The sequence below is a fragment of the Amia ocellicauda genome, assembly GCF_036373705.1.
Source record: "Amia ocellicauda isolate fAmiCal2 chromosome 11 unlocalized genomic scaffold, fAmiCal2.hap1 SUPER_11_unloc_3, whole genome shotgun sequence".
Lineage (NCBI taxonomy): Eukaryota > Metazoa > Chordata > Actinopteri > Amiiformes > Amiidae > Amia > Amia ocellicauda.
This window is the reverse complement of record NW_027102661.1, coordinates 37,676-53,293: the sequence shown is the minus strand read 5'-3', so window position 1 is coordinate 53,293 and position 15,618 is coordinate 37,676.

Here is a 15,618-nt window from a genome sequence, read left to right as displayed (position 1 = left end):
GGTGTGTTGACTCCGCGGCCAAAGAGCGATACGTTCAGCAATATTTTGAAAAGGAAGGGATCCGTCTAGAGCCGGGGAACATAACTGTAAACCCCGCCAAGAGACAAATGTCCAAACTGATTTTAAACAGTCTGTGGGGTAAGTTTGGGGAAAGAAATTACCGTCTAAACACAACCTTGATTAAAACCCCTGAACAGTTTATAGAATTTACGTTTTCCAAACAACATGCAGTATCACACTTTCAATTCTTAAATGACCACGTGGCACAGGTCCAGTGGAGGGCCCCTAAAGATTTCCCCACCAAACAGGGGAACGTTAATGTTTTCATAGCGGTTTTTACCACGGCTTACGCCCGGCTTGAATTGTACAACTTAATGGATCAGTTGCAGGAACGCACGCTCTATCATGATACTGACTCTGTAATCTTTGTCACCAGGCCAGGGGATTGGGTCCCTCCCCTCGGGGACTACCTTGGGGAGTTAACGAGCGAACTAGATCCTCAGGACCACATAGTGGAGTTTGTTTCAGGGGGTCCTAAGACGCATACAGAACGGCTGCGGGTAAGACCTGTATGAAAGTTAAGGGTTTCACTCTGAACCATTGTAACAACAAGCTCATTAACATCAAGTCTCTGACGACCCTGGTAGAAAGTTTTGTAACCGAGAAAGACGCGCCTCCTCGTGAGATTATTACAGCCGGAAATCATATCTATCGCAATAAAAAGGGGTACACGTTGGAAAATAGATCACTAAACAAACGGTTCAGGGTGGTGTACAATAAAAGAGTCTTGAAGACTGATTATACCACTCTGCCTTATGGATATTAGTGGTGGTTTTGATAACAGACTTCAACACCCTTTCTCCTGTATTATAGCCGGTCCCTCCAATTCGGGGAAGAGCTATCTTATAAAGAACATCATAGAAGATGTGGACGCAACCGTGTCCCAAGCTCTTGACAACATAGTGTGGTGTTACTCTTGCTGGCAACCTCTCTACGATGATTTGGCTTCGAAAAAAAATAATCTGTAATTTGTGCAAGGTCTCCCCGCCTCGTTGTGTGACGATGACTTGTTCCCGCCCGGTCAAACTAATCTAGTGATCCTTGATGACCTGATGGAGCAGGCCGGTGACAACAGTGAAGTGGAAAAAGCTTTCACAAAGTACACTCATCATAGGAATTTAAGTATTATTTATTTAGTTCAAAATCTATTTTTTCAAGGTAAAAAAAGCCGCACTATTAATTTATATGCCAATTATATAACTCTTTTTAAAAACCCCAGAGATAAACTACAGGTCACCGTCTTGGCTCGTCAAATGTACCCTAACCAGACCAAGTTCTTTTTGGAGGCATTTGAGGATGCCACCAAAAAACCCTACGGGTACTTGATTGCGGACTTAAAAGCACAAACCCCAGAAGACTTTCGCCTCAGAACAGGTTTGTGCCCGCCCGATTGGCCGGCAGTGTATGTGCTAAAGAAAAGGAAATAAATAAGAATGTCTGTTCGGATTAAAAGAAATCTGCCACTTTTGCAAATGTTATTTGAGGGGAGCCCGCGCCATAGGAAAGCTGTGCTGGCAGGGGCCCCCTCGGATTTGATCGAGACCCTGTGTGAAATAGCTTTTAACATCTTACGCGGTAATATACCCCTAACCCCTTCTCAACAATCTAAACTCAAAAAACAAAAAGCGGTTATCAAGATCATCGCTAATAAGAAGTATTCTATTAAAAGAAAAAGAAAGAAGATTAATCAAACCGGGGGTTTTATAGGACCGCTGTTGAGCATAGCCGTGCCTTTCCTAACCAGTCTTCTAGCTTCCAGAGTGGGTTAATAATGGAATATGCTCAGAAAATGTTTTTGATCCCTAAGGAGCAGCTTGAGAAACTGAGAAAAAATGTTGTCGGGCCAGAGCCCATTAGACAAATGGCCGAAAACAACCTGGACTCTGAAATGAAAGCTATACAGGCCAGGGCCGATTTAAATCAGTATTCCAAAGCCCAGTTGTATACCAACATGTTACAGCGCTACCTCCGTCTGGTTAGACAGGGTGAAAAAGATCAATACATTTTAACTTTAACCATGGCCTCTCAAGAAAATGGTTCTGGGGCTGATGCGGGGGGTTCGGTTGATAAAGATGTTGCGGTGACCGAACCTGTTGAGAGTTCAGAGGGAGATGTTGTAACGGATGTTTTGAGAAACATGCCGGCCAGAAGCAAAAGACATGCACAATATATCCTGCACAAAATGGTTCAGAAACCGCGGGTAACGGCTTGGAATGAACAGGGTGAATTTGTTTTTAAGGGACAACTGATCAAAGGTTCACACGTTTGATTTGTTGAAGAGTGTCACTAGCACTAATAAGGTACCCGATAGTCGCCGACCTGTAGGCTGGAATGCTTTCCTACAGGCGATGGCCTGTCTGAACATGCCCCAATCAACAGTTCCTAACCAGGAAACGCGATAAAAAATCCATCTGTGTAAAGAGGTGGAGCCTGATCTGACTCCGATATCTCATTACTCTGACCGTGCTGAGCGACCATCCTCAGGATCTATCCATCGTTGGGAAGCTTATTAATCTCATGTTTTTATTTGTCTCCCCTGTAAATAATGACCCGACAAACAATTTTTTTTTTTTTTTTTTTTTTTTTTCAAATGTTGTACATTTATTTATACCATAACCCCTGCTTTGTATAAGAATTGTGTTGAATAAAAACAAAACTAATGATTCAAAGGCTGTTTTCATTATTTTTTCACCTTAACACGCATGACATCTTTTAAAATCCTCACAAGAACACCCCATCTGTATACATGGCTGGCTAGGGTCGTAAGTCATTGTGTTATAAGGGGGGTCCACAGTGTACTGACAAACTCTGCCACTTTTTTATCATTTTGGCCTAAATCCTCACTGTACAAGGCCATAATATCGGGGTATGACCTTCCTTTAGATCTATGATATAAGAAAAACACACAGTGCTGACCACAAGTGAAGGTCTGAAGACTTTGTACTTGACGACCGCTGTAAATGGTTTCTTGACAGTTGTTGAGCAGAAAGTTATTGATCTTCCGAGGGAAAGGTCTGAAATCCGGGGGGTTTCCATAGGAATCAAAAAATTCACCACGGTGGTCCTACCTTAGATAAATAGCCAGCCAATGTTCTCCGGGCATATTTTTAGGGTGTGTGTTGATTATGTACATTGCAGGTAAATTCTTGATCTTAAATTTAGGTAGCTGATCGCAGGCGTAGACTCCTTGAAACAGTTTCCGTGAGCCGGCCAGGGCATTCATGATGTGGTTGAGCTCTCTGGTGTTCATTTTAATAATAATCATACAGAACGTTTCTCCTCTGATTCACCTCAATAATGTTGTCAAACACAGCATACACGACCATATTTACAGTGCGTGGTAGAGGCTGCTTGAAACGCATCTCCAAACGCATATTGCCCGTCTTCATCAGTGAAAAATGTTGTCCACACTCTTCGTCAGGGGTCAGGTTGAAACCGTACAGGGTGTAACCGCTGCAGTATTCCCGGCGATCGATCAGCAGAGTTTGATCCTTGAGATGGCGACCCGTAGCCAGTACTACACTGTAATATTCACGAACCGCATTGCCGTTTTCAAAGTCAGGTTGAAAAGGTCTGGATGGAACCTGCACACCATCGACGTACAACGCTATAAATTCCGCGTTATAATGTTTAAAGTTAAAGGGGTTCTTGTTGTAAACCCCGGTAAATGCATCATTATCCACGAGACCAATAATAACCTGTTTTGGGAGCTGTCCTAGAAACAGATTTTCCTGGTTCATCACCCGTGTCCCTGCAGTCATATAGACTCTTTCGATCGGGTACTTAACGCCTGCGCGTGTCCTAGTTTAACCGCCGGGGAGACGGACACTTTTTTCACAAACAGCGAGGCCGATAATATGGTCAGTTTATATTTTTCAGTATCAGGGGTCATCAGATAAAAAGCACTTTTACTACGGATCATTTTAATTTTAATGTCTACCCCGTTGAGCATGAGTTTTTCTTGGAAAAATATGTCTGCATTGATATGCCCCATTAGCTCAAAGGTCCTCCCTTCTGTTGAAGAGGCCGTTCTTTTTTGCAAACCCTTATTGAGTCCCTCTGGATCCTTGTCGTCCATAGCTTCCGGGTTGTCTTTGAAGAAAAGGCCGGGGCTGAACTGTTTGCTTAGGGTCTCCTCACTATAATTAAGTTTACACTCCATCATGGCTCTATAGGGGTAAGTATTGCTGCTTTGACTAATGAGCCGATCTCCCAGGGTCACATCCACCTGTGAAAACATGGTGGCCACCGGGTAATTGATGACCCCAGCGTTGGCCGTCTTCTCGATTGCATCGCCATCCTCATTAGTCACTTTACAGTTCATTAAAATAAATGTGTTATTCAAATCATTATAATCCTCGCCATTGCCAGCTATAAAAAACTCCAGAGGGGCCATGTCTGAAATTGCAGAAAGAGGGGGAATCTCTACATATATGCTCTTATCTATACTCGTTTGAGTGTATGGAACTGTAAACAGATCCAGTTCTGATTTGACGCATTCTTCCAATAGACTGTGGACAAAAGACATGTTTAAAAGATATATCCTGAGGCTCTATTTTTCTTTCTTTGAGACTTTCTTTTTGCAGGTTTTTTCTTGTGCTGCTTCCTTCTCCGAGTGTTTCCACGATATGTTGGAGAATGAGAGATTCTTCGTTTTTTGTTAGCCACGGATCTTCGTCGCCCTGGTGGACACATGCTGTTTCTTCTTTTACCCCCCCTCCTCGCCATTACCATGAGACCCGAACCCTCCTGATGCTCATGGCTAGCTGCCCGGTTCATAACATTGGTGAACACGTCACTAACAATATTTTTAGCCGCTGATTTCAAGTGGGGTCTGGCTATAGCAAAGCCTCTCTTAAGCAGGGGTACGGCCATTCTAAAGAGACCACGAAAGAGTCCTCCTAGACCGGCGCCATACATTGTGGGGGCTCCTACAAAACCGGGCAAGCCGTTCCATCTTCCATCTTGTAATAATCCACATTGGCGCTAGGATCTACATAACCCCTCGAGGTAGCCATTTTAATAATGTACACACTGTTTCAGGGGTCGAAAATGTAGTTTGACAACTTAACTTTACCGAAGCGGAAGGGTACGTTGATATTCTGATCCGATTTGACTTCGATCGTGATGTTGTCAAAGTGGGTCTTTGAGACTGGTACGTAGTGTGGCTTGTCATAAGTAATTGTGACCATGTCATTGCTTTTACCTTTAATAAGTACATTTCTCAAAAGGGGGACATAACTATCCCCGACCCTCTGGTGGGTTATGATATCCGTATACACATAAAGAGTGTAAAAGCCGCCCCACCACTTCTGAGAACCTGCTCTCTGTGTCAGAATAGAACCCTAATATACGCCCCAGTTGGCCGCTGGTTTGAATGCTAATACCTGGTTTTGACACCTTGTACACTCTGTTGTTAATAGGGTTGTAATATAGCTTGATGTTGGGGGTGCCTTCTGAGAACTGTTTATGCATCTCATCTAATATTTTATCTACATTGTCATAATAACCTCCTTGTATCGTGAATGTCCATTGACTCTTTTTAACATCATCAAAAATGGCGAAGGTGGCATCCTTATCTTGTAAAACAGCCCAAGTGTAAGGATACTGTATTTCCGCCAACCCCACTTCCCACGACCCTCTTAGATCTATAGATTTTCCAAATTGTACCGTGTAACTGGATATTTCATTTTTAGGGTATATATCGAGAGAGGCGTTACTGGGTAGAGTCACGTAGAAGCCTCCTGATTCCATCTTGAGTATCGAGAGTAATGCCCCCAACACACCCGCGGGCATGTTGTTATAAGGATTGAATATCGCAAACCTGTTGTTCCGGGACCCAACTATTGAACTTTTCAGGCCATCCAAGCCATTTCACCAACACATATTTTTTCCGGTTCTGGGTTTTTTCAGCTAATATCTTTTCAACTCTGTATACACTGTCTTTACCCACAATAATTTTTTGTAACTCGGCTTCGTAAAACGTTCCTTCTATATCCTCCCCGTCATAGTCTTTTAACCGGTACACGGGGGGGGCTCTAGCCAACTGTTCGGTAACTGTAAAATATTCGTCAGAAAATGTTTGTTCATAACCTTTGGCAAAAGTACTCCTTAGCTTTGAAACGCGAACCACATCACCGATGTTGAACTTATAAGTAGTTTTTCCCTTCTTAATAAATGGTCCGTATAATTTTGTATAGACCTGAAAAGAATTACTTTGATCAACATCTATAGACTTCATTTTAATACTGGTGTGATACCCTTGGTTGTAAGCATCAATAAAATCCTGAACTTTATCAATATACTTGAACGTGTTGACCGCTGTAAAATATCTCCACATTTTGGTCTTTATGGTGCGGTTAAACCTCTCCACTACCGATGCTTTAAGCTCATTTCCGGTGGTGAAATGATGTATTTTGTGTCTCTTCAGTAGATTCTGAAATTCTCTGTTGAGAAACTTTTTTCCTTAATCAGTCTGCAGTTTTTTAGGACATCGACCCTGGGACAATATATCCTCAAAGACCCTCGTCACCGCTCAACCTGTTTTATTATGTAGAATTCGAGCCCAGGCATATTTTGATTAAACATCGATACACATCAACATCAATTTGTGACCATTGTTATGTTTTGATAAATTTGACATATCGACTAGATCCATTTGCCATTGTGAGTCTATGTCAGTTGCATATACGCGGTTTCTTTTAAAGTTAATCCTGAGAGGTTTATGTAAGGTATAGGCGTCTTGTTCCCGTAACCATTCTGAAACAACCACATCATTAACCTTCACTCCGGCCTCAGCGAGTCCTCTTTGAAAACCCTTCTTACCCGCCAAACCCCCAATCTTGGCTGGGTTGTAGTATAGTTCCTGCATTTGGGGAGCTTGCCGAGTCATTCTGTCAAATAACCACACAGACCCACACTATGCGCAAAGTTTTTATACAAGGTTTTTTATTCAACTTCAGGAGAGCAGATACCCCTTTTTAGACATTTGAGAAAAGTATAACATACACAACAATTTTTTCTACGGTCCAGACAAAAAGAAATCAGATGATTGGTTACTTGATCTATATCAACAAATATACCTGTTTCTTTATCTTGTAGGCACACACCTCAGTTACATATGTAAATAAAACAACAATATGACCTATTTTAAAATTAAACAGAGGTGTATTAAACTTGCTCAGTAAAAGGTCATACAGATGTTGATGAAATGGCCTAATATCATTCTTGGCCCCCTTGAGCGCTTCATCCCAGTGTTCGTACCCCCCGATCTTTGTTACAGCAGCCATTAACTTTTCCAGGTTTGAAAGTTGATCCTCATCGATGGTTAAATCTGTAGAGAAAAGGCTCGCGTTGGCTACTTTTCTGTCAAGCACATGGTGTAATAGCGCTCTCAGGTTAGCTGCAGAGTGTTGATGACAGAACCAGTTGCAGAAGCAGTCCAGAACATTCCCCATGTTCAAAGTCCCTTAGTTCAGGTCAGAGTCTGAATCAGTGGCGTAGATGTCGAATTCTTCGTCGCTGTCCCCAGCTTTAACTTCTTTACGGAAGAAATAAGCTTTTAGCTTGCCAGCGGTTTTTCTACTCGGCTCATCCAGGTCATTGAGCAGCTGCCCAAGTTTCTCTATTATAAACGGCTCCTTTTTCAGCTCCAGCAAAATCTCATCTATGATTTTCTGGACTTGTCCCGCAGTGACATGTATGTGGGAGTAAGACAGCGCCTTGATTAGTGCCGGTTTCAGCCACGGTTTGTTCAGTCTTCTGTAAAACACGTTGAAATAGAACAGGAAATAGTAACGGTCTGGTTCAAACAAACAACTGTGTCTCAACTGACTGGGGTGATTCACTTCACACCCCCGACAGACTTCTTTCAGAGCTCGGTCGATGAGAGCACTCAGAATATACACCAGGGTGCTTTTAACCACTCTGCTTACTTGGTCACATACCCCGGGCATAAATCCTTCATCTTCATCACGCCCCCGGGACTGTCCGATGCTCATTGGTTCGCCTGGTGGTTTGTGGGGTGTTTCTACATCCATTGGACTGACCCCCTCCTGAGACGCACAGACGGTAGACAGTTCGGCAAAATCGAGGCCCTCCATGAGCTCCAGAGGCTGGGGATCCCCGAGACTCATTTGGACATCCATCGCACCGCATGTTGTTTCGTCCTGAGGGACCGGGGTCTGAGGTCTTGGAGAGTAACCGCAGTCAAAGGGTTCCAGAGTGTATACAAAATCTGGGGAATAGAACCAGGGGTGATCCCGGGTTTGAAGAGGCCTGTAGAGCCTGTCGACGTCCGCAGCTTTCGGGTAAGACATTCTCTTTAATTTTAAACCATGATTGAATTGTTGCGCCTTTTATCCTATCTCTTCACTACGTCATGACACACCGCCCTCTTAGAAGAGAGTAGCCCCTGAGCCGTCAGACCCCCCTCCAAAACCCCACACGTCGTCTGTTTTATCATCGTCGTCGTCATTCAAGGGGGATATATAATCCATAATCCAGCATATTCTCCTTCTAACCAAATCCAGTTGCGAACATTTGGTCAAGATGTCAAATCCATCATTTATACAGTTTATGACCTCTTTCAAGAACGGCCAGTCCACGGCGTCAAACATCATTTCAGTAACCTGTTTTTCTGGATCCTCTTGCCCTTGAGCAATGCAAAATAGGTCAGTGAAAATAGAAACCTTTATCTCACAGGCTGGCCCACGGGCCACGGGTTTTCTCTTCCTCGGAGTGTCAAGAAAGCCTGACCTAGAGAACAAACGATCACAGAAGGGTAGCTTTGCGAGGCGCTGGAACTGACACTTTTAAAATCGATACATGTTGTTGCTGTTACAATACGACCGTAGCAGGATCGGCGACATTGCTGTTACTCTTATGAGTAGATAGTTGGGTTTTTTGGGCGCGGCCTATTTTGTTATGACGTATGCCCTAAGCTTATTAATATTCCTACGTCATAATTGGGGGGCGTGATTTTAGGTAGAGTTATTTCCTTAATTATTCCTACGTCATATCCGTCAGAAAGTGTACACCCATAAAACCCTGAACAACAAGGCCGCCCATAACCTGTTGTTCTTGTTGTTCTTGTTGGTCAACTGTAGAGTGTGAATGGGTCGGCTCTTCCTGTAGTGGTTGGGGGTCTTTTTTAAATATACATTTAATGGTTTAGTAAATCTAAACCGTTATAAGATCAACAAGTTCTGTTGTCTGTAATGGTCCCAGGTCTTAACAATGCCAATTTTGAATTGTGCGTTTATCATATTCACACTGTCTCTGTCTGTCTTTCTCTCTCTCTCGCCCAATCATTTTATAAAATTCAACAAGTTCTGTTGTCTGTTATGATCCCAGGTCCTAACAATGCCTGTTTTGCATAGGGTACTTATGTTATCCACACTGTATCTGGCTCTGTCTCTCTCCTCAAATTTAATTAAAAATTAAATTAAAAAAGAGGGTGTGTGTGTGGGTGTTTGTGTGTATAGGTTAATTGTTTTTGTAAAAAAAAAAAAAAAAAAGCTGTGGTTATGTTTTATCTCTCACATAATGTGTTCAGTCGTTTTACTTAAATACATTCTAGGGTCTTAAAGCTCATAAGAGTTAGACTTAAGATAAGGATATGCTTTTAAGGTATTTTAGCAGTCTCAATCCCTGATGATAAGGAATCGTTTAAAAAATGAAAACAACTGATCACTCAATGCTAAATAGATCACAACACTCAAGGCTAAATCACTCACACCATGGGGGGCGGGGGTGTGCTCAGACAACAATAGGTATGGCGTGTGGTATCAAAACATTCAGAATACTTTTAACCTATATAATTTATAAGCTTTGTAAAATAAACCCAAATATCTCTTTTGCGGGGATAAACGCTGTTCTGAGTAGTTTGTGACTTGTTTAATACCAAACAAAGCATCGCTATAAAAAAAAAAAAAAAAATCACTGTAAAAGCGCTAGTTATTTTTGATCTTTATAGTTATTTTCTAGGCTCAGGTTGTTTTTTAGCGCTTATAAAGGCCTGAAATATTCTTAGTGGTTGTTGACTATAGGTCTTGATGCTTAAAAATGTTTTTTTGAGAGACCAAAAGGTTCTAATAAAAGTTTAGAGTAGAGAGGAGAGAGATCGTCTCCATCTTGGTTTCTATTTGAAATTTGATGCAGTGTCATTTTATTGGTTGGTTTTGATATGTTAATTGGTAACAGGGTGGCACAAAGGCCAGACCAGAACAATGCCTTACAAGCAGATCCGGCATGTGGCCATCATTATAAGTATGAAGGTCTGGTCTTCAGCTCGACAGACTCATACTGACCTTTCGATTTAAGACTAAAGATCAACAATGTCTGGAAACAACATCAGCGATTCGATTTAAACGAGTTTTTAGGCAAGTCTTCAGATTATTTTCATTGACTCAGAGCGTGTTGTGTGCATGTATTGTAAATAAGGCTATAACATCTGTTTTAAGTTCTGTAAAATTATTTTTCAGCCAGTCAACAGGAGTTAATTCCCAACGCTGAGGAGATCATCTGGAACAACGACGGTAAGATTTTTGTGTTTGCGCTCATGGGTTCTTATGCATGGGTGTGTGTGGTTTTGAAGCGGCTCATTAGAGTTATGAAAACGTTTTAATATATATTAATGCCGGTCTCTTTAATTACACAGAAACTATCGAAAGGCCTGTGATTAATGTCTCCGAGGATCGACCAAGAGAAGTGGTTGTCCCTAGACAGGCTGTCTGCCGACCGGGTAAGAACTAAACCCCTGTTTGTTTGTATAACGTTTCTGTAAGATGTTTGAGTCCAGTTTTGTTAATTTAAAAAAATTATCCTGTCTAACAGTATTAAGAAACGTGGTTCGAGACAACGAAAGGCCTTCCACATCGAGGGCTTGTTTCGTTTTACCTTCGAGAACCGTAACCTTTCAAGAATCTGAAAGGCCGTCAGCCCCGGTATCTGATAGCTGTGAGTATATATCTGCAGCCTGTAAGAGGTTAAAGCTTTTTATAAAGCGGTGTGGTTAAAGGTTAAACATGTCTCTTACCTTCACAGCGGTGCAAAAAGCTAAACCAGCCGAAAAACATAAGAAACGATTATTCTGTGGAGGTAAGTAAGATCTTTCAAACTTTAATGTTTTTAAAAGGGCTTTGTTTGCCCGTTGAGGGCTAATATTTAAGCGATGGGTGACCGTTTCCTGTAGGGCGGGGGGTTCTGGGAAAGATCTTTAGAAGTCCGGACAGGTCTAGGCTTGTTTCTGGGGAACGTGTTTAGAAATGACCGATTGCCGTACCGTCTGGTTAGGAAGTAAAGCCGTCCGAAAGGGTTTAGTAAGTTGTTTGGCTTATCTCCCGCTATTATACTTCTGTTTTAAAGTGGTTGTAGGAAAAGGCTTGAAGGTGTTCATTGTATTTAATATTTAAACAGATCGTGAAAACGTTTGTGAAACAGGAAGTCCCGGGATCAGGAAGCGTTTACACTTGGAAGGTTCGTTTAAAAATGAAATGTTGTTGTGTGTGTGTGTGTTTTATTAACAATATTACAGTTTTTAAAGAAACATTTAAGAAACAGTTTATTTACAGCGGCTTCTCTGTTTTACATTTATTATCAAGTCCTAATAAATATATTGTCTGTAAATAATAAGGCGTTGTAGTGAATGTCTAAGGCTATTTTCAAAGGTCTAAAAAAGCTAAAGGTTTTGAATGTCCTGGACATGTTGTTTTAAGTTTGATTTCTGTCGCCGTTTAAAGATGTAAATGTAATGTATATTTTTATTCTTCCCAAGACTCTTGGGATAGTCATTCTGTGGATGAGCTATTGAGGACAATTACCCCGTCTAAGTGGGATCAAACATCTTTCCCGGTGAGATCACCGAGAGGATCCCCCACGGTGGTCTTGGAGACCCCCCAACATCTACTCAGGCCACAGCCTTCTGGGGGTAATTCTACACCCCAGATTCAGCCCGCCGCATTGTCGGGCGGAACAAATACAGGCATCCAACAACCTCAGGGGTCGCCGTCAGTCAGGGCTGACACACCACCCAACGACGGCCTGGTTTCAACATCGTCCCCCCAGACCCGTTTCTTGGCTACAGAAACGCGGAACAGTACCCCGCGCTTGGCCAGGGTGTCACCGCAAAGGCCTTCTTGGTCTCCGTCAATGAGTATACACTCGCTCCTTACCTCCTTCGACCGAGATTTACCGGAGCGACCATCCTTTGAAGCTGAGCCAGGCCACCAGCCCCCGGAGCTTCTTCCTGAAGGTCGGCATGAGTTGCTACATACTTTGTTACAAAATCAAAGACTTGTGTTAGTGGGGCAAAACCTGCTGATAGAGAGCCAAAACACCCTTATTAATACCCTTACTAACGAATTGTACCGTATTTAATGTTTTAATAGACACAAAACGCCTTACTATTGTGTGTTGTTGGAAAAATAAAAAATAAATTAAAAAATGTCCTGACTTGGTAAAAGAACTCACAAACTAAAGGATTATGAACAAGCTAGGGCCCCAAAAAGACCTTCCCGAGAGAACATCCCCGGCCCTGTTGTGAACTCCTCTGATGTCCCAATGAACCTGGAACTATTACAAATGATAAATGATTTAAATAACCCCCAATTACCACCGATAGAATGTGAATTAACAGACTTACCGGTGAACCCCGACCTGTTACAGATGGTCAATGATCTAAATAACCACCTCCCACCGGTAGCGCTTATAGAGGTTCACCCCCTAGTTCACCCCGATTTGTTTGAAATGGTGGAGGCTTTGGAGGAGCTACCCCGACCAAATTCTGCCCCTATTATAAATGATTTGAGACAATTAGAACACAGGATGGCGGCAGAAGCAGCCATCACTATAGAGGAGGGTCTTGACATTAACCGGTTGGATATCTTTGAAGGACTTTTACAGGCTTTAAATGAGCCTCCTCAAAAAGGGGGTTTTGTAGATGTCAGCAGTGGGGGTGTTCGGAATTTGGAGGGTTCTGGGACTGATAAGGCTGTGGAGGACATGCTCTGTGAGAATGTAGGGGGTGAAGGCTTTGTTCAAAATGATGATGTGTCCAAGAGTACCAGTGATCCCGTGATTATAGATAGACCGGCCTATAACAATTTTGAAATGATTCAGCGTTTTAATTTTGCAGAACTTTTAAATTGTGACAATTATGCAGAAATATTTGTCAACATATACGAGGCCTTGCAGAAAATGCTTGAACAGGTTGCTGAAAGGGTCAGACCTCGAGATGTTGTACAGTTAGAACTCAGAGGGGATGATTTGTTTAGCAACCTATCTGTAATGCTGAGTGGAGATAATTTAGACGTCTGGCTAAAATCGAAGCATTATTGCAAAGTAACGCAGCCATCATAGCTGATGAAAGTCTGTCTCTGGTAATGAATGTGGTTCGTAACCCTGAGGGTGGGGTGCTTAGAAGTCTGTCGAAATGCTTGAAGAACGACATAATTAGGACCAAGCTCAGGCAATTAGTGGTGAGTTCCAGTGGGGACAATAAGCTCTGTTTTGCTTACAGTTTAATAAAATTACTCACCCCCGACATGCCTGAACCCCAAGCTCTGCAAGAGGCTTTAATGCTTCATCAGAGGGCCGGCTTAAACTCTCAACAGATGGTTGCCTTTTCAGACATCACCAAGTTTGAGGAGTTGTTGTCTTTAAAAATTGTTGTGTGGTACCATTGTGAGGTAAAGGAAGTATTTGTGAAATTTCAGACACATCCTGAAACCCATACACAGACACTGTTTCTCTTCCTAAGTGATAGTCATTACTTTGGAATAAAGAGTTTGACGGCTTTTTTGGGTTGTTCGTATGTTTGTCATTGTTGTTATAAGGCCTTCAATGATAAGCTTAAGCACCGCTGTGACGGTTACTGTAACGTCTGATTCAATCCCCAATGTTGTAAGGGTTTGGCCCCTACCATCCGATGAAAAGATTGCTTAAGGATTTGTCTCTCTGCGTTCTGTTTTTCCGAGCATAAGGTACAGAGGGCCGCTGCTGAGGGGGTTAAAAAACTGAGTTATTGTGATCAAACTAAATATTGCCCGCAGTGTTGCCTCCAGTACCGTTTTCATGAGGTTAAACCACACAAATGTCTGGAGCCGAGATGCAGGATCTGTAATGCTGATTTAACCCCGGGGTCCGAACACCAGTGCTTTATTCAGCCGGTTAAAAAGGAGCCGCCGCACAACCGGTATGTCTTTTTTGCTTTTGAATGCCGGCAAGAAAACGGGGTCCACGTTGCTAATTATATACACTGTATTGACATGTTGGATCGTGAGTGGTCAGCTAGCGGTGAGAGTTGTGTCAGGGAAATCATTACGCGGTATCGCGGTCCAAAATACCTCAATTACACATTTATTGCCCACAATGCTAAGGGTTATGATTCTTACATTTTGATGAAGTATCTGGTGGAAAATGGGGTGACCCCAAAAATAATAGCTCAGGGTAGCAAGATCATGTGTTTCACCGACGAAGCTTTCAACTAACGTTACATAGACTCGTTAAATTTCCTCCCCATGAAATTGAGCGCTTTGCCTAAGGCTCTGGGTTTTGAGGCTCAGAAGAAAGGTTGGTTCTGCCATTTTTTTAATACTAAGGACACTCAAAATTATCGAGGGTCCTACCCGCCCGCCTCTTATTATGGGGTTGATACTATGATGTCTCATGAGAGGGAGGAATTCTTTAAATGGTACAATACGGTTAAGGGAGGTGTTTTTGATTTCCGAGAAGAGATGGCCGCTTATTGTAAAAATGATGTGGTGATCCTTAAAGAAGCCTGTGTGCGTTTCTGCGCCGAGGTTATCAACACATCGGGTCTCGACCCTTTGCAAAGTGTGACCATAGCGTCTCTCTGCATGAAAATGTATCGGTCCAATTTCTTGCAGAAAAACACTATAGCGGTCACCACTTCTGACAACTATCGTGCTAGACAAAAGAACTTTTCGACTGTCTCCATACAGTGGCTGGAATACCTGAGTGCCCGGGATAACATCTTCATCAGACATGCTTTAAATCAAGGGGAAGTCAAAATGGGGCCTTACTACTTAGACGGTTTTAGCAACGTGTCCGGGCGGCGTACCGCTTATGAGTTTGCTGGTTGTATTTACCATGGCTGTCCTCAGTGCTTCGACCCAAACACCTTTAACCCCGTAACACAAAAACTCTGCGGTGATATGTACTATGATTTCCAGGAACGAATTGAAACTTTAAAAAACACCTATGGTTTGAACGTGCTGGTGATTTGGGAACACGAGTGGACGACCCTGAAGCAACAGGATGCGGGGGTACAACGGTTTATGGAAACCTTGGACTTTCCTGAACGTCTAGAGCCCCGGGATGCGTTATTTGGGGGTCGTACCAACGCCCTCTGTTTACATTATGAGGTAAAGGAGGGTGAGAGAGTAGATTACTATGATTTCACCAGTCTGTACCCTTATGTCAACAAGACCAAAATGTACCCGGTGGGGCGTCCAACCATTGTTTATCGTGACTTTCTCGAAATCGGACATTACTTTGGTTTGATCAAAGTCACCATGTACCCTCCTCGCGAGCTGT